The sequence below is a fragment of the Pyxicephalus adspersus genome, chromosome 9, assembly GCF_032062135.1.
Source record: "Pyxicephalus adspersus chromosome 9, UCB_Pads_2.0, whole genome shotgun sequence".
NCBI classification, from domain to species: Eukaryota; Metazoa; Chordata; class Amphibia; order Anura; family Pyxicephalidae; genus Pyxicephalus; species Pyxicephalus adspersus.
In genome coordinates, this window is record NC_092866.1 from 40,198,185 (window position 1) to 40,219,112 (window position 20,928).

Here is a 20,928-nt window from a genome sequence, read left to right on the forward strand (position 1 = left end):
AATCATGTATACTTAATTAATGATGGGTGCAAGGAGACATCTTCCTGGATGATGAATACCCGGGCATTATAGACACCCTCTGTGGCACACTTAAATGAAAACTATTCCATGTATGATAATTGCAGTAATAAAAAGTATAATTATTTCTATTCTAAGGAAGACGGGGAAAATAAAGATTAGATTTACACTATAGAGCCAATGAAAATAAAAATGCTGGAGGATTTAGAAAGCTTTTGAACAGTGTTGTCCATATATTTACAAAAAATGATGTGTCTGTCTGTGATAGCACCATGTTAATATAAACCAATACAATTTAAAGGGGAGCTTGTTACAAGGTCCACTTATTAGATCGGGGCCCTCTACTCCTATAAACATCAAAAATGCACTTGGAAGGAAAAAAAAGTGGCTTACCAAACTCTCATCTCCTGCACCACAGTCTGTAACATCCCTATATTTCTGGTGCGTCCCCAATTAATGATAGACCCTATATCTTGCAAGAAGACATTAAACCTAGTACAAGATTTTTGAGATATTTGGATGCTGATTGGTCCCAAGACCTGACCAGAAGGATTGTGACATCACCCTCATTTGGGTCCTGTAGATGGAAGATGGGGGTAAGATTACATTCTATATTTCTTACTTGGCCTTAAAAACTATAGTGATTTATACATGGAGATCCCTGATCTAATAAATGGACCTTAGAAATTACCATTGGGTTAGATCAATGGGGTTATCGCCATGTAAGGACTTTAAAGTGACAAGACATTGCGAATGAAAATGTGATAATATTATTTTTGCTTAAAGTGCTCATGGGAATCTTAACACAATGTTGCCTTGCACAGGAAGTAGTCAAGTAAATCTGCTTTTCCTGGAGTAGCCAGCAATCTACAGTTTTCAGAAGAGTTAAGCTTTTTACACACATTAGATTTTTGTTGTTGGAAAGGATCTTTAACGAGAGGAGGGAGGAGAACGAGTGTATTAAAATCATTCGTCATTCATGGATCCGCCAGAACAAATCCATGAACAACGTCAGACGAGCACTGTACACAAGTCAGATTCTCATCTGATACCAGCCCTATATCGATAATCAGACGAGAATCATCTGACATGTGTAAGTAGCCTTACAAATCATAGACTGCCTTAGTAGGCAAACACTGGCCCAAGAATGAACCCAGGGAGGTAGAATCTACATCAGACTGACTCTTGTTAGATAATGGCCATCCTAATGATGATCAGCCCCAGACTCTTGTTGCTTTCCTATGTAAGCAGGAGTGTCAGAGGATATGCAAAGATGTGTTGTCCTTGTAGCTGGACCAAAACCTTCTGCTTTACATGTTATGCTCTTATGTATATGTTGGTTGTATACAGGCTGGTGTAGCTGGAATGTACATATATTATTTACGATTCACACTTAAATAGGCCTTAAAAGTAATATTTGAGTAGGTGACTAGTCTAATACTGAACACTTGTTAAGAAGTTATTGTAAATCATTACAAATACAGCAATCGGCCACATGGGACCAATGACCACCATTTGAAAGGATATAGCTAGCTTTCTTCATATTCTGTATTCCGAAACTAAATACTTGCATTGTAGCTTTCCATCTTTTAGCTTGCCACATTGCAGCTGTTTTTACATCCTTTATAGCTGATTAACAGATCAATATACAAATGTATAATAATAGAGTGGGTGATCCAGTTTAAGTAATATGCTATCAGCAAGTTATTTGCAATATGGATGCACCTACGTTTTTGGACTTTATTGGTAGTAAAATAAAAATAAGTTCACGTCCCTCTACCTTTTGGCTTTCATCAGTCCTTCTTTTCCCTAGTCACACCTGCAGATCAAAGTGCTGACTCTCTTTATAGGGCGAGCAGACAGCCTCCCTGCCTTTCATCATGATCTGCTCTGATGCACAGATTGATGCTCTCTATTTGCAGGTGCACCCAAGATCTCCATTCCACAGCCAGCCACAAAGCACACCTTATATTTGTATTGACTTTTGTCTTCTGCGTGTTTCATGAACAATAGCACTTCTTGTTGTAAATAGAAATCTGTTTGTCCAAAGCAGCTTCATTTTTATTAGGCTATGGCAATGTCGGAGAGTAGAGGCCTGTGTGTCTGTGATAACAGAATGTATTATGTAGGAAACTAAAGCTCAGACAAACAACAAATCACATAAAACCTTACTGACTGCACAATACGATATGGAGAAGATCCCATTATCTGTAACTATATATGGGAGATAAATATTTATTTATAGTAATGTAGTATAAATACTTTAAGATGTAGTATTCAGTTTACTCCACAATTTAGTCAGTGTAGTATTCCCTATATATATGACTTTTCTGAATACTACACTTCCAAGATACCGTCTCAATTTCATGCTTGATGGAATACTTTATATATAACCCCAGTATTTCTAATATTGTAAAGATAATATTTATAAAAAATAGCCATGGTCACCAAACCTTTTCGGTCCCACGGACCACTGAAATGGTCTGCTCCTGATGTGCGGGGAGCCGGTTGTCACTCAAAGGAGGAGAGACCTCCCCCATAGTGATGTCATTATGTCCAAACCCCGCCCACTACAGGGACACAATCCGCCCATTACCCTGAACCAGGAGTTTGTACGAGGGACATGGTCCGCGGCTCTGACCGGTATGCCCTGCCAGCGGGGTCCTTCTCCTGACCCTGCTCTGGGAAGCACCGGCCTGAGCCACAGACCTCCAAAATTTTCTCGCGGACCACCGGTTGGCGACCGCTGCCTTAGAGAAGGAAAGAAAGGCAATTAGAATACTTTTTTATTATTTTTGTCATGACTATTAACTTTGTAAACCGATGCATATTATGTTGGCCTTATATAAATACTATGTAATATTTTTAATATTAATAATATTATTATTAACATCCAATTAAGGCCGTCCTCTTTATATCCTATGCATGTTAAAGTAATTGTTGCTTGGCAGATTTTTTTTCTCTCCCTGGAGTTGTTTAGTCTTCTGTGTCTACTTACTAGCAAATCAACAAGGGAATATATTGAAGACCGCAGAATGGCACCAGCAAAACCGTAAAAAAAGTAATGCAAGTTTGGCAGATTTATTATTACCATCAAAAAATATTGTATTGCCAGTTGCACTCTAAATATTCAATTTATTTTAAAGGTGCAGTTATCCTTGAGACAAGAGTGTTCAGAACTGTGAATTTGAGGTTGCAGAGTGGGTCCTGCCCATGTCTCTGAACTACTTCCTGTGGCGAGATGTCAAATCTGGTCCACGATTAAGAAGATTTTTAAGAAATCTATTCAAAGTTTGATGGATCACCCAGGTTCTCCCATGATATAGATAGATGAGTCTATCTTCTACAGTCTTTGAGAACCTTAACAAATCTAGCCCATTGTGTATAAGTTTGAAGCTGAGCTATACCTAAAAGGAAATATGGAGAGGAGGAGTGTGTCCTAAAGGTTTTTACTATTTTATGTATTTTTTTATTAGTCCAAGAAAAATACAAGCTAAACATTATCATAGTTTACCTGCTATTATAAAGTTGCTCATGTGCCGATCCTTCTTTTTATCTAAAAATGTTAGCAAGTGTTCAAAGACCATTTGCATGTGAGTCATTGTCCCTCATCTCTGTGTCTTGCTGTTTGATCCTTGCAGGACTTGCAGTTTGTCAACCTGTTCAGGATGGCTTTGAATTTCATTTTTTGTTCTGTGTTTTCCAGGAATTGTTTTTACTAATACAGCAGAATTAATGTTATGCTTTTTGTACTTTAGATAAAAATAAAGTATAATTATTGAAGTATAATGTACAAGCTACTTCAGTTGTGAGAAATACTTTTATCTCTGGCAGGATTTATTTGTGTTATTACTCATAAACCCACAAACCCAAAAATTACAATAAACCCACTTTATTTCTGTAACTATCACTGTGTAGTCTTCAGTGCCCTGTACTTTATTTACAAGCTGATAGGTGATAAGTATATTTCAGCTGGGGGAAGGGGAGATGACCTTCCAAGTTCTATTTTTCTTATCAAGCTAGTGTGTATTTTGTGAGGCTGAGATCAGCTTTATTTGCACTGTATAATACATTGTAACTAAGAGATGTGTTAATGCTTCTAATTGCCACAACAGTCACTGTCAAGCTGTACAATGTTAAAGAGAAACTGTAATGGTTTGGGGAAAGTTTATTGTAGCCTGTTTGTATGCTCAATATTTTAAAATCCTTTGTTTATTTTTTTTCACCATGGCTTAGCAAAAAAAAAAAAAAAAAAAAAAACAGAATAGCAGAAACTGCTTGCTCTGTAGCTGGCTAAAATGATCACTGACAATGTTCAAGAGCACAAAAGAGGCATCAATACCACAGCAATCTTCTCCGTAGTTTTCATTCTATGGCCAGCATATAGCTTAAGAGGTAAAATGCTAATCTGGTTTGTAAATCGGCTTTATTGCTGTTTTGGGTTTATATCACCTTTTATTTACTGTGTATACAAAACATTACTCCTGGTTTGTAATGTATCTCCGATTTGTTGGACAGAAGTTTCTCCTAACTATCCTTAAATATTCATGCTGTATACTATAGACAGGTATGAAATGCTCCCACTTCTGACAAGCTACAATATAAGGTAATGGGCATACCAGCAATACAATTTCATTGCATTCCAAGCACTACTTACCTGTGTAGGTAAAAACACTGGGAAGTGTTCATTGTTTATGTACATGATGCATAGTAAAAATATTGTTTGTTTAAAGGTCAACTTTGAAACGTAACCTTGAGCTGAATACTGGGAGCATAGCTTACCTGTTAAGTGGCTCAGGTTTTTATCATGACATTTCTGTTCTTCAGCTATCCACCCCCTCCCTTGAGTCTATAATATGGTGCACCAGCTACTATTGCTGGAAATGCCTCGCACACATAGAAATAAGCCTAGGTACACACGTGCAATAATTGTTGTTAGAAAACGAACACTTAACATCAGATCAAGGATTATACACGATTATTTTGTACTGATAACGATTGTTCAAATATAATCCACCAATAATGTACACACCCTAGATACAATCGTTTGAACGATGCAGGAAGTGACATTTAAAGGAGAAAGTGTACTGCAGAACAATCCACGATCACTCAACGACCGTACGCACAATAGATAGCAAACGATCGTCACCCAAGCAGATCGGCCAGGATGGTGGTTCACTTCCAAAGACATTCCTCGTTCACCCCCGTTGTTGGCCTGCCACTGTGCACTTTTTTTGTTCACGATTATTGAACGTTCGGTCGTTAATTGTTCATTTCCAACGACAATTATTGCAGGTGTGTGAGTAGCCTTGGATGTAAAAAATGAGTTTCGGACACTACCACCAGATTTCAACCAGCCGTGAAGCTTTAATATGACTGGTATTGCAAAGGCTTTAAGATTTATGCTGTTACTGCTGACTGCTAACATTCTATGGTTATTCTGCAGGGGATATACAGGACCCAGAAAATGGTGTATTGCTTGAACTTTCTGTTGACACCTTTGCTGTGTCTACTTTACGTACGTGTACATCAGAACCATATGAATTGGGTGGGACCTAAGAATGATATGGATCAATTCTGGTCTCTGAACCTTTGGCTGGGCAGCACTCTGGACAGTTATGAATCAGTTTGTTCTTTGGACAAATGTCTGGGTAGTAAACAAAAGATATATAGATCATGTGTGGTCTCTGTGTCCATCACAAGGTAGGGACTAGAAAATTTGTTTGGTCATACATAATGGTGTGAGGCCAAGTTGAATTTCAGTCCTGCACTATAAAACGGTACAAGCACACCACATTGTGTTATTATTATGACTTTTGATTACTAAAGATTCCTAATTAATTATCAAAAGTTTTTCTGACCACATATTGTGCATGAATATGTTTTAAATGATAGTAGTACTAACCAATACTCTGCATTGCCCTCCTTCCATCTGTACATTGTCAGTGTCTTTATATCTGTTCACATTACAGACATTTCTAAACATTTTGCATCTTTTTTGCAAGATTGCTAAATGCTTAGTCAGTTGAGCCATTGTATCATCAGTTGGGATTGATTTTGCTGGGGCAGAGTGTTTTAGGGTGTTTAGAAAATCTTCATTCAGCATTTTTACCCTTCAATGTAGTTAGTATTGACACCCGCCTGGTATTGTATCTGCTAGACCAGTACAAGTAAGTTAGCAGGAAGGCGACTGATATTTTTAAGACTCATAACTTTTACAAATAATGAAAGCAGAGAAAGCCGGGGTTTTTTTAGTGGCAAAAAAATATTTTCAATAAATAATGTGAGGTACAAGGTAGAAGTAACAAATCACCATAGTATACATACATAGTATAAGGAAGTGTTTCCCACATATAGATTATTAGGAACATTACCTATTAACTAGACAAATAATCCCTCAAATCCAAAATGTATTTATGAAACCGGGTTGCACTTTGTTAAAGACTTGTAACCCGGCGCATTTCGCCAGAAAGGCTTCCTCAAGGGATTCACAGAGTGCTTTAGAGAGTTACACATAGTTGAAAAAGACACTGACCGGGTTTATGTAGATATGAACAGAGAATCAAGGTTTACTGGTGACCTCTTTGATGCATGAAAACTACAGCTATCATATAATCCGACAAGTGCTGTGGTGCTGTGGGGTTGAATAGCAATTATTTCTGGCGAAACGCGTCGGGGTACGAGACGTCAACAACGTGCAACTCTGTTTCATAAATACATGACTTGAGGGATTATTTGTCTAGTTAATAGGTCCTGTTCCTAATAATCTATATGTGTGAATAACTTCTTATACTATGTCAAATTGCTGGTGATTAAATACTTATACCTTGTACATCACATTATTTATTGATTATAATTTTGTGCCAGTAAAAAAAGCCCAGCTTTTTTCACCTTTCATTATTTGTATTACTATTTTGCAGGGTTGGCAAAACCTTAATATGATTGGAAGTTAGGTGGAAACAACTACTTGCAATCTAACCTCATTACTTTTACAATATGATTGTACATTTTTGTAAAACATTTTCATTATGATGGTGAATGTCAGTGCTCGTACATGGTTAGTATGTTCAAGTTTTGTAGTGATTCTTTCAAACATGTACTTGGCTGGTCATTGAGAATACTGACTTTGAGCTTGCTACATGTGTATGTTTTGCAGTACATTTATGTCAAGTAAGCTAAAGGTCTTTGGACTTTTGTAATCTAACAAAATAGTTTTGTACTCACCTTTGGGGAATGTACTGAACAAACATAGGTGGACTGGTTCTGTTTGCTTTGTGTGCTATTTAAAGTGTTGAGCAATGTGTGAAATATAATAAGGAGGAGCACAGAATAGGGTTTGAATGATGCATTAACAATAATAAGTGACATTTCTGAGGGTAGAAGGAGCAGCTAAGATATGTGGGGCCTTCTTTTCACCTTTAAATGTATCAGTAGTGATGTGGTAAAGTGTGATTGGGGCATGTACCGGTACCTAAGGGGCTCAGAATCTTTACTTGGTTTGGCCATGTACCCCACAGTGGCATAAAATTATAGATGTCCAACTCGATTCGTTGTGGACAAAGATTGGGATACAGTTTGGGATTTTCATAACAAAAAGCCATTTTGTCACCCTAATTTAACTTAACTGTGAACTGTTTAAGAAATACAAAAATTTTGGTGGATCCTGAGCTTTAAGGACTGCAGTTGAACACACCTGTGGTTAACTGATTCCCAGCCAATTATTTCTTATTTGATCTCTGAAAACTAGAAAACATCTGTGGTTTAATATCTTCAAATTGCACAACAGTGCATAGTAAATAATCTACAAAATGCAGAATAATTGGATTTTGTATAACCACTAAAAAGGCCAGAGATGAAAACGATTTTACATAATACTATTTACTTGCCATAAAAGTTGTAAAATGTTTTTCTTATACTTTTGAAAGAATAAATCAAAAAGTGTCAAAGCCATCTTTGTGAATAGGACTCGCAGGTATCATACAGTGAGCCTGCAGACAAGTGTTTGTTTGATATATTTTATACCGACGTTCTTAGTACAATAGCACTATTCATGTCCTACTGAATTTAACGTTTTCCTATAGTCTTTCCTATAGTCGCTGGAAATAACATTGTCCCCCCACACAAAAGACCCTTTTAGTGTCAGGTACAAGATAAGAGACAGAGGCAGCACTGGCAGAGGGAGAACATGGGGAAATGGGGGAGGGGATAAAGCAGTGCAAGGTTATAGAAGACAGAGAATAAGAAAGACAACTGTTTAAAAGTAACAAGTAAAATGCAGATAACTCTATTTACACATCTATTTTTTATAGGAAGACATTTTATTAAATTAAGTTTTTTAAAGCTGAAGTTTAATCTGGCTGTTTTTGTTTCTTATCCAGGCTTTCTCTTTCTGTAATAACATGTAAATTTGATGTTTAAATAATTCTTCTCCATTCTTATTACATACCTTATGTTAGTGATATCATCACTAGGTCTCTGTGATTCTTTATGCAGTACAGGCATATAAATGCTGGTGGAGGAGGCAGAATGGGTGCTTTACATACTTTTCCAAAAATATAGCATCACTCATTACTTCTTTTAGGAGACCTTAAGTGCAGCGGTCTGGATTTTAGGAGAAATTATGCAAATATTGCATGGGTTAGTCTGAAAAGGGGGCATTACTGGAAAATGTGATGTAGATTCACCATACTTGAAAGAAAGAAAATCCATTGAATGAGACACAAGGATCGTTGACAGTAAGACTGGGGGGGGGAGCTAGATGATGCTGGAAATACTCAAGCAGGAAAAGGTGAACTTTATTTGACTTATCTAACTGCTACAGTCTCCAGTGAAATCAGGGGAGCAGTTTAGGTAAAGAGGCCTGTAAAACAGTGCAAAACTGAAGGTTAGGCTGCTGTTTAGCTCTCTTTGCAATATGCAAAATACTGGAAAAAGGGAATAGATCAGTTTTTCTCAACCAGGGTTTCACCAAACCATAGAGTTCCTCCAGAGGTTACCAGAAATTCCTTGAGTAATTTGTGCTTCTCAGGTCAGTGCAACTCACCCCAATGATCTTTTTGGCTATCTATAAGGGTAAGTTTCTTCCCAATGGCCAACAGAGAAAAGGACATTCCTCATACTGACCACCATGTACAATACAAATATAGTATCTTGATCAACATTTAAACTAATTTTAAGGTTACAGACCCTTAATATAAATATACATATAGTTGTCAAGGGTTTTAGTTACCAATTTAAACATTTTGAAAAATCTTGCTAAAAAAACACAACAGTACACAACTACTGTACCCATCTTGGTTTTAGTTTTACTGGGTCCTGACTTTTCTCCAACATTTACGCAGAGCCCTGTATACTACCATTCCACTTCATTATAAATCATCAACAGCTGCCAGTTAGGTTACCCTCAACAAACAAACTGATGATGGTTAGTGGCACTTATTGAGACAGAACAAGTCTGGTCCCAGTAACAAATTGAAGTTAAAACCTTTTCTAGTTACTATATGTAACAGCGGGCATCTTAAGTAGTCTTGTTTTGATTAGAATTGGTTTTACATAGAACCAAGCCTCAAAATGCTTGGATACAACATGAAAAATACAACTAAAATTGTTTAAAATTTACAGGTTTGTATTACATCTCTTAATTATTTACAGGTTTGTATCACATCTCTTTAATATTGACAGGTTTGTATTACCTCTCTCAAACACGGTATACACTTTTCCTAGAAGGCCAGACATTACCTGGAAATGCTGGTCTTGGCCTTGTAGTTATCATCTGTGTAATTCTTTTGAACCCACTTATAAATCAATAATAAATATATGTAAAATTACTAATAGTTTAGTAATGAGTACTTGGTCACTGTAGGTACTTCAAGTTCCTCTAGATTTAAATACATTTCATGTAGGCACAACACAATTCACACATACATGCATGCTTATTGGGTATCTATGTTAAGTACAGTGCCCATAGCTCTAAAGCAGAGCATTCTATATCAGTTCCTAATATCAGACACCTATACAGGTTGTGTTCTGATACCAGATTTACAGTTTTTGAATGTTGATTTCAGTTGGTTTTGAAACTTTACATTTATTTATTGTATCCTTTTTAATAAAATTCTTTATATACATTTCACACCCTCATTTGTTTATAGTACTTTCACAAAAGTCTTTCTTGGTCACCATCCCGTTAGTTCAGGAAACTTGTCATTTGAGATGAGAAATGTCACAGGATATTACAATAGAGTGAAAGCTTAATCCTGACAAGTATCGGCCTCATTAAAATAACAATACCATTCCCATAGCTGCTCTTGCTGAGAAAATCCCTTTGGTTTAAGGGGATTGATTTTTTTTTATTGTAGTCTATCAGAGAACATATATGGAGTGAGCATAGAAAAGTCACATTGTTGGGGAAACCTTTTGTGTTCTTGCCACTGTCTAGATATTTTTGACACAGAACAGTTTGGGGTTGCATTGGAAGCATGACTCATAGTTAATCCAACTCAGTGTAAATGGGGCTGTGGATAATTTATAGATACAACTGTTACCTTCTGCTTTAGGCTAAAACAAAATCATGTTTTTTAGTTTCTCTTTTTGTGTAGGACAAGTAGAAGGATGCATTGGGCCTGATTTATTAAAACTGTCCAAGGCTGGACGGGATACACTTTCATCAGTGAAGCTGGGTGATTCAGCAAACCTGCAGTGGATTTCTTGAAAATTGCTATTTATTAGCAAATGTTTTCAATCCTGGACTAGATGCATTTCAGGTTTGCTGGATCACCCAGCTTCTCTGATTAAAGTGTATCTTCTCCAGCCTTGGAGAGCTTTAATAAATCAGGCCCAATAGATAAATGTACACCCTGATCAGTTTTGTTTAATTGTTCATTGAATGTGTTTGGGTTCAGGAAAGACTGTAAGAAAGTTAAGTCTATCTAAACACATAAAGACAAATGTAAATATACAACATAAAGATATTTTGGTTTACCCATCCTTGGATGAGGTAGTTGTATTAGTCTTTTTTTTCCTCCTTATTTTTTCCTGGTAATTTAGCAAATAACACACACCCCGTCTTAGAGTGTGACAGCCTGCCTTTATTTAAAGATGGGAAAATACTCTTCTTTTGCAGATTAGTTTATGCCCGTGGGATATTTTGACATGCCAACTTTTTTATAGACATATCTAATCTTTGTGTGTACCAAAGAACTGACAATCTAGAAGACATATTTAAATCTTGCCTCTTGCTGCCAAAATTGTGGTTACACCCTCTGGCATCATGAGAAAAGAACTATTGTCTTCAGATACAAGGGCTGGGTTATTCTGCCTGCAGCCCCATTGTGATAACCTAGTTCCGTCTACCTGCAGAAAAAGCGCGACCAATAAATATTATTTTTGAAATTTAACAAACTTGCTGGTATTTTAGCTGGACCCACAGGAAGGAAAGTCAGCGGAACTGTCTGTTCACACAATATGTCTGATAAACATCTATTGGCCAGCCAATTTCTATAGTATATGGAAATGTGGATAGGGGTCACATGCAATGATGACTATGTTGCACTCTTTTCTTGATAGTTGTGTGAACACAACCTAAAATATTATTTATGTAATCCCCTTTCTACATGTTCATATTAGTACAAGACTTTAGATGAAAATTCTCATACGATGAGGCATATGCTTCAGCCTTTAAATTTGATGGCAACAGGCTTATTCTGCAAGGGTGCAACAACAAGCGATGAGCCTGTGCAAAGTGCACTAGAGCTAACTACACTATACTATAACGACAGGTTGTAGATATCTGTCAGTTTGTGATGCCTGACAAACTGGAGCAGTACATGCCCAGATAACTCCTACCTTGTTGCTGTGTCCAATGTTCAAGGTAACTGAAAAATCTCTTTAAGCTACGTACACACTTCCAATTATTATCGTTGGAAAACCAACGACGAACGATCCTGCACGATATCTACGAACAATCGTATAGCACCGATCCTGCACATAGAGATAACGACACGATCGTTCGTAGATATTGTACACACAATAGATACGATCGTTTGAGCGATAGAGGAACTATGTGCACGACAGGAAAGTGAACGAACGTTCGTTCATTACGCATGCTCAGACCATGGACGATCAATGAACGATCGTACACACGAACGATGTTCAACGATCGTCGTCCAATCCAATCCGCCGGTCCGGTCGTTCGTTTCCAACGACTTTCCTCGTTCGTCGGCGTCGTTGGTTACTTTTTTTATGAACGATTTTTGCCCAATCGATCGTTCGTCGTTCGTTTTGAACGATAAAAATTGGAAGTGTGTACGCACCTGGAAGACCAGATATCCCCATGGTATCCGTTAGCTGCATGCATCGTACACAAGTACAGTTTTATTGATGTTTGATCAAGAGCTAATGTTGCGTGATTGGCGATCCTAGGCTATGTTCAGACTGGCCACATTGCTTCTTCATACCAGTGAACCCCTGCCTCAGGAGGGATGCTAAAAGTAGCTTATTCCTGCAACAGCTTCTTTAGAGAATAAAAAAAGGGTGTCAGAGAGAGGTACATTACTGTATATATATGTGCAGATGATGGTTCTATAGGAACCAGCGCTGCTGTGTGAGTTACCACTGCAGGACCGCTCGACCCCAGGGCAGATCTGACCCCAGCCTTACTAAGGCAAGTCATACTGAAGTTAAAACAGAACTTTGTGTCCTTTTAAAGTATCCTGGAGAAAACAATTCATTTTATGGTTGATCAGGAGAGAGTGAGCTGTTCTGTGATCCAACAAGGGTTTGGGGAGAACTGACAACACTGCTTTAGATTTCAGTGCTGATATAGTCATCAGGTATTCTTCTTAATTTGCACATTTGTACATGATAAACATGAATAGGAAATGTGCATACATTGTATGCGGTATATGTTTTTGCCCAGACATAGGCTTTAGCTTGTATACATTGTACCTATGTCTCCTGATTTCCTGACTCCTTTCCAGTATTGCCAGTGGCAGCACATGTTCTGTAGCACCTGAATAGTTCCTTTCGGATATCAGACAGACTGGTGGCTCTTAAGCTATGTACACATTTGAATAGTTGAGATGAATGGTTGTGCTTATAATGGGCAAAAATCTGACCCCCGATAATGTTCATCAATCAGGCCTGGTACAGCAGGGTGCCACTCACTTTTCCTCTCCTCTCCATAGAACAGAACAGCAATGTGTCTACAACTTGCATTTATTCACCCAACAATCAGTGACAGAAATCTGACCTCAGCACAGGGTTTTAAGTTTTACATTACATGATCCAACCCAGTTATAGATGTATCTAATACATATGCAATGCAAAAACTGCCCGGCCATTGTTCATAAATGCAAAGTTCTAACTAACCACCAAAATAAAAGGTTTATTATCACCTAGTTTTCTTTCTAGTTTCATATTGGATTCCAGTTGGGTTAGTTCCGAGAGACCTGTGAGTAAAAGAAGAACTTGCATATAGAACTTAGGGAGGGAGGAGGACTGCATAGTGCCCAGGAATGTTAATCATTCGCCCTGAGGTTATCACTAGGTGGATGATAAAAGGAAATAATAAAACTATTAACTCTTTACTGGCTCCAGTAAACATTGTGTGCATCATATTCATAATTGCATATATTATTTTTTACTTGTTCTAACTTACAAGGCAAGAGGCAATATAAAATCATCACCCTGGCATTAATAACCAGTCATGTATGTGTTTTCACCGGATGTGCGCACTACTGGATGATAATGTACGTGCTGGATCACATCCTCAAAGAAATAGTACAGTGTATGCAAACCCTATTAATTAACTTCTCCTAGTTGCTTCCCTTTGGTCTGTTAAATGATTAAAAGTTTTTTCTTTTAAATGTAATTTTTTATTAACGTTTTTAACATATACAAGTATACAACAAAGCAGGATCAGAAGGAAAAAAAAGCAAATAAAACGTATATTAAACAATAAGAAAAAGGTAGGCGCAAAATACAGAATGATTTCAAAACATGAAAAGAAACATCATGAAATATATACAAAACCACAGGAACAAAACAAGATTACAAATACACCTGTGTTTTCTAACCCTTCATATGGATTATATCAGCACACAATCAGTACATATCTAGACTAAAAGTTTTTGTTATATATGTTTTAATATGTTTAACTAAAAAAAAAACCTGTTGATGAAATCTTGAGAGTTTAAAACGTCCTATCTGTATTATTCTCAATGTTCTCCAAGGATCACAGATTCAGAACCACTACCTCTCTGTTATGAAATATGGGAGAGGAGAAGGGCTTCTTGTCCTGATACAGTATGGTTAACTAGGATAAAAAAAACCTGAAAAATAATGCAGCCACCTCCTCAGAGAACTGGCAAGCTGCAATTTATGACATTTATTTTATGGGTTTAGATACTTTTTCAAATTGTCTATTTAAACGAGTGTTCTGCTAGAATTGTATCTTGTTATGGTTTCTCATTTACGTCCCTAAAAATGACTGAAGAACTTTTCTTCTCTCCTGCCTCATACTGTCATTTTTAGTGCTGTTTCGAATATGTAAATCTAAATAGTTGCTCTGGTAAGATGATTCACACTTAGTAGATGAAACAGGAAGTTGATAATTGAAGTTTTTCTCACTTGGAATTCAAGTTTCAAATATCAGTTTTCTTGTGTTTGCAACACCTGATCTGCAAGTTTGAAATGTAGACTTGTCACATTGACAGCATTTAAAACTGTGTGAAGGATACTACAGAGATAACGGCTGACATTGCTCTCTCAAGTCCAACCTGCCTAACAACCTGTTGTGAAGAGTTAATAACAGTAAGAATCTTATCTGTCTTCAGATTTCCTAGCCTGCTTAGTCCAGAAGAACAAGATAGCAGTCTGAACACAAAGTTTTTGTGTGTGGGTGATTGTGTTGGCCTGTTACCTAGCACTGAGTTTGGAGTAGATTGCAGGAGGGTACTTCACCTATCATCAAGTGTTTGATTTATTTATTCAGATTGGCTGAAGGTAGATTCCCCTCCTACACTCCTACACACACCGCTGCACCTGAACTTGGCAGACATTGTAGTTCCATTGTAAGCAGTGCCAGTCCTAACTGCCACCCTTCCTTTGTTTCTATAGTAATGGTAGTGGAGAAGTTAAATTTTCAAGTCACGGGCAGCTAAGACAATGCTAATATGCGATTGGTCTTATTCTACAGCCATATGTATGTAAAAATATCATGTACTTTGAAGGGCTGCATTTAGAGCTAAAGATCAATCATCTTTTTTCTACATTCTTTTTTTTTGTTGTCCTTTTTCCTCTGTCATCAGTATGATAATGAAATTTCTCGGTAACACCCAGCGGATGTTGGGTATGGTGCATTGGTAGGTCTTTGTTCTTCAGACAGTCAGTCTAAGCACAACCCCCCTACCTTTTTTATTAAATATCTTCAGGCCATTTACATGGCAGGCATGATCTCTTTCTTTTAGGCTATTCTCTGTTTGTGAGAAGTTCTCAATATTGCAAGGGTTGAGGTAATGAACCCCAAGTGCTAATAGCTTGTGTGTTTACATATTAAGGCTAAAGCTCAGACCTTTGTCCCTAGTTTTAAACACCAGAATACATTTTACCCGACTTGAAACGCTTTTTTCTAGTTATTCTAAATGCTGCCAGTTGCAGTGTTTCTGGGTAGTCAGAGATGGGATTTGTTCATTGTTCTTGTTGGCACAGAATTCTGAAGGACCAGTATATTCAATGCTACTGATCAATGAAAGCTGGACATTGCTTGCCTAACAAGTAAAACCAGCAGAAATGGAGTAATCACCAATTGTAAACTTACAGTTGTATTACAGTGACAAGGCCTTGAGGTCACTTAGTGGTATTAGTGGAAAAATAATTCATGTTGAGCAGGGGCCTTAAAGGAAACCTGCACTGGAGATAAATCTGATAAAAAAAATCAAATCATCTGGCTGCTTTTGTCTTTATTACTTCAGAATACTGACATGGAACATACATGCGTTTTAGAAAACCAAAGTAAAGTAAATACAAGTTTTTGGAGGTTTCAAAGCTACTGGACCAAATTGACTTGCAAAAAGCCAGCAAATTATTCCCACACTTGCCTATCCCTGTTTTATCTCTAAACACTGACATTTTCCTACTTTTATTTGTCCTCCTTACAGTCTTTTAACAACTTGATTTGCTGTGCAGGGATTGCAGGAGCACAGGAGTTATTCCTAGCCGATGCAAGGGTAGCCGGGATTACTAGCAATCATGCGTGCATGAGATCATACAGGTATAATGGAATATTGCTAAAGGGACATCTCCTGTCCCTTTTTGCAATAACCACCTGCCCGATCCTGTATTTTTCAAAGTGGGTTCCACTTTATTATTTCTTAAAATAGAGAAAACAAGATCACCTTAACATATCTGATCATTGTATGCTAAATGTATATCAAAACACCAAAAGCATAAATGTTATTTATTGCTGTTTATCAGATTTGGCTGTTTTATTTTTACCTACTAAGCGCTTATCCACTGTACAGTACCTGTGTACCCTACACCCATTGTTGTTTTCCCAAACTGCTCTGTTGACTTGAACCTTTGAACAACTCTTTTCAATGCAAATACGTTCTTATAGATCCTTATGCCTAACCTTTGGCAATTTTTGTGTGGCCATTAGAGCCGCCGCAAAAAAGAAACCCATGTTTTTCCTACTCTGTTACCTAAGTGAGGGACAAACAATTGCTGGTTTTTTTTTTTTTGTGTTCTTTATGATTATATTTCACTGAATAATATGTGCAGTCCTTTGCTGGTTTTAGGGGCCACACTTGAGGCCCCCTGTATGAAAAAGTTTACCACCACTGCTAGGCACAGATCTGAGATACAAACAAGCCTCTTTTGTCCATCAAAGAAAGGCTAAATTAAGTTCAGAAGTATTTGCTTAGCAAAGTGTAAAGATTTGTGCTCATTACTGAATATCCGAACACCACTTCTAAAGCTTGTAAGTGTCACAGATGCAAATTAGACCTGATTAATTTTGCAATTAAAGTCCAATAAGAGAAAGGAAATCTGTTTCGGTATTTAGGACATTTACAGTTGTTTAAGAAAGATAACACGGATATAATCACAAAGCATATAAAGCACTTGTTGTATAACATCAATCAAGAAAATGAATCTATTCTGTATCAGATGCACCTCTAAGCTGTTAACAAACAGTCTTCAATTAACTTCTTTCTTTGTGTCAACCCACTGAACTAAGGGCTTTGTATGTGTTTACATTGCAGAGTTTGTCTGCTAAATGGATACATTTAATTACAATATCTCCTTTAAGCTATTGTCTATGGCAGTATTTATTGTGTAACTTTTTTTTAGGTAATTGATATTAGGGTAAAGGTGCTTTTTCCAGTAATGTTCCAGGAAATGACACTTTAAGAAAAACTAGACCCTTAAGTGAATGTTTTCTCAACCAAAGCACATCCATTGAACCGTACATCTTGGGCAAACGTAGGGGAATGTGTGGTTCAAATATATTGCTGAGATTAGGAATTGTTCAGCAATCAGAGCAGAGTTAGTACTCATCTACTGCTGTCAAGTTTGTGTCCATGTGTGTCAGTTGTGTAAATGCTTAATAATCTGTGCACATGCTGTAAGGAAGACCATGTTTGCATAGTGGTAAAAAAAAAAAAACTTTTCATGTCTGTTTTTTGGCTTACTGCACCACTAAAATCAGATTTGACTTCAATACCTAATTTTTTAATGAGTGTCTCCTTTTCTATGGAGTAAAGATCACATGCAAATACCAAGGCAAGATTGGCTACTGTAAAGGTGCGTACACACTTCCAATTTTTATCGTTCAAAACGAACGACGAACGATCGATTGGGCAAAAATCGTTCGTAAAAAAAGTAACCAACTGCGCCGACGAACGAGGAAAGTCGTTGAAAACGAACGACCGGACCGGCGGATCGGATTGGACGACGATCGTTGACCATCGTTCGTGTGTACGATCGTTCGTTGATCGTCCATGGTCTGAGCATGCGTAATAAACGAACGTTCGTTCACTTTCCTGTCGTTCACATAGTTCCTCTATCGCTCAAACAATCGTATCTATTGTGTGTACAATATCTACGAACGATCGTGTCGTTATCTCTATGTGCAGGATCGGTGCTATACGATCGTTCGTAGATATCGTGCAGGATCGTTCGTCGTTCGTTTTCCAACGATAATAATTGGAAGTGTGTACGTAGCTTAAGGCTACCAGATCATTATCTAGTGGAGTGCCTTGAGGCATGATATATTCACGTGTGATAAGTTACTGGCTACAAATGGCTACATGCACATACAAAAAAGGCTACATGCTAAGGGGTCACCCCCAACGCCTCCAGTAATGGGCAACATGAGGTCATCTCTGCTTTCTCGGTTTGTTTGAAATGTTCTACGCTATCACATTGTCAATACAGAAAAATACCTAATTGGTTCAATGTACTTTACCGTTAGCCCTGCTTTTGTTTCTGTAAGGGGGGAAAACTTAAACCAAACTAAATTTAAACTAGTTGCATTTAAAACTTATTTATTTTGAAATTAAATATTGAGTCCCAAAATATCTGCATTATGGGACTGATCACACATTTCAACGTGACCAGCAGATCATCCAACAGAGCAGGCCAGAGGATGTCCCCATGTATTTGTGCTTCCTAGCTAGTTAATCAATACTATCAAAAGAGCTCTTATTAGATTGTATGCATCTAATGCCTGTAATTATTTTAGTAGGAGACCAAAACCTAAACACAGCAGTTAATTACAACAATATACCAAATAAAGATAGTATTGACACACATTGTTCTATGCCAGGTCATTGTGTATGGAGATACTGTCAATGGGGATTCAACCACAGAGTGATACCTGAGAAGCTCTATAGCTCTTTGTAATGCACAGGTAGGAAGAGAGTCTCTGAGAGTAGGTGAAAGTTAATCATGTGTGCATTGTTCTGAATGAACCCCAGTGAGGTATCTGCATTGCATGACTTAGATAAAACCTGGATTTTTTTTGTAAGAAAATAAAAAAATATAATATACCTCCAGCTGGTTTCTTATGTCTCTATTTTATCATGTTTGTGACTGTTTAGATGCTACTGATGCCACTTACTTAGGATTCTCACCAGCTTTCCAGTCATAGTGAGCAACTGCAACCATTTTTTATTATATTTAATTGGCTAGTAAAAAAGAAGTCTATTGTTCAGCCATGTTTACATAACTGTCTGACTCTCTTTAAAGGTAAACTGTTAATGAGAATGTAGTGACTTATGGGAGAATTCATTAGGTTTTATGTGTTCCTTTCATGTTGTAAATGGTGGTTATTGTAAATTTGTAAATAGTTTCTACCATAAATAACTAAAAATTACATATTTCTGATTTATTACACTGCTGCATCCTAAAAAAAAAAAAACTATTTGCAGACTTTTTGTGTTTAGAGATGTAGGTTTTATCCAGTTTGTTCTATAGAATCTATTTCATCAGAGTTCTGTAACTTCTGCTGAAGTCAGTAAACAATTTTCAGTTAATATCCAGTATTCTGGTTTACCCAAGAACACAACACATTGCTTTCAATGCTATACCCAAAGCCTTACCGTACATGCCATGATCCCTTACCACAGAAACAGAAGCATTTCTACGGACGTCAGATGCCAGAGTATTTTCCTTTACTCTTATTGACCTTAGTTCAGTCCCAAAAGTGTGGTGTGGTGAACAGTTTGATGGTGGCCCACTCAAGGACAGTTCACAGCATCTAAGGAACAAGTGCTGAAGACACCTTATCGTTTCCAAATGCACTGGTGCCAAAACTTTACAGTCCTTTACCAAACACTGTAATACCTAATTCCCTAACATTTAATAGAAACGTTCTGTTTAAAGCCTTGGTTGAAATGTGTTTTCCTGCCATTTGTTCCTAACGGATTTAAGTTGTTTTTCTGGGCATCAGATAAAGTCTATTGCTTTAGTGCTGTGGTTAGGGTTAGATTGGTCTGTCAACACTTGGAAGGAACATGCACACTCATACTTGGTCTATTTGCTTCTGATTTCTGGATATATTAATGACTCAGTCAGATAAACCCTGTATATATTTGTAGATGTGAGCCTCTAAAGATGACATTTGTTTGTAAATGACTCAATTTCTTTAATATAAAGTTAGCTTAAACTATAAGCTAAGAAAATAATGTTGCTGTTTATATAAAGAGGCGGTCCACTCACAGCGGATATTTCACATTTCAGTAGATGCTGGCATGTTGAATCACCAATGACTTAATGTGGTGAGAAAGCCGTTTGTAACGTCCAGGGCCATGACAAGGGTGGCTTACTCTTACTGCTTGATTTAACAGAAAGAATGAGACTTCCTCCTTACCCCAAAACTTTCTGAGATGACAAAGAGAACCACTTTTAAACACAAGCTAGCAAAGGACATACTTCTGCCATGCTACCATTATCTCAGAACAAATAAGCAGTAAATTAAGTGTTTTGTTTTGACCATTAGTTTTGCTTTATACTGGATTTTAAAATAATTTATTCAATATAACTTGCTCCTATGTTTGATGAACAAGGGCTATACATGAGACCTAAAATACTAAGAAGTGAGGAGGAAAGACGGACAGAGATATTGTCTAAAATAGGCTAAAGTGGAACACAACTGCACATAAAGGAAAATTTCTATTGCAAACAGCTGGGTGGTCTCAATGGCTGCTTTAGCAATGTTGCCTTGTGTCAAAGCTGCATTTTCCTTTAAAACTTAAGCAAAGCTGATGGATACAAAATGTTCCACCTTAAACAGCTTGCAAATCCAGTGGAGACTAGCATTTAAGGCAGGATGTTAAGATAGAGCAAAAGTAGGATAAAGAAATGAAATTGCCAACAGGAAGATAGGTAAAAAAAATAGGGGGATATTTCTTT

General features: G+C 37.2%; 1 protein-coding gene across 3 annotated transcripts in view; it reads left to right on the plus strand.

Annotated features, from left to right (window-relative positions):
• Positions 1–20,928, plus strand: part of RASSF7 (Ras association domain family member 7) — a 48,595-nt gene that overhangs the window by 9,645 nt on the left and 18,022 nt on the right. The gene's annotated exons all lie outside the window — the stretch shown is intronic.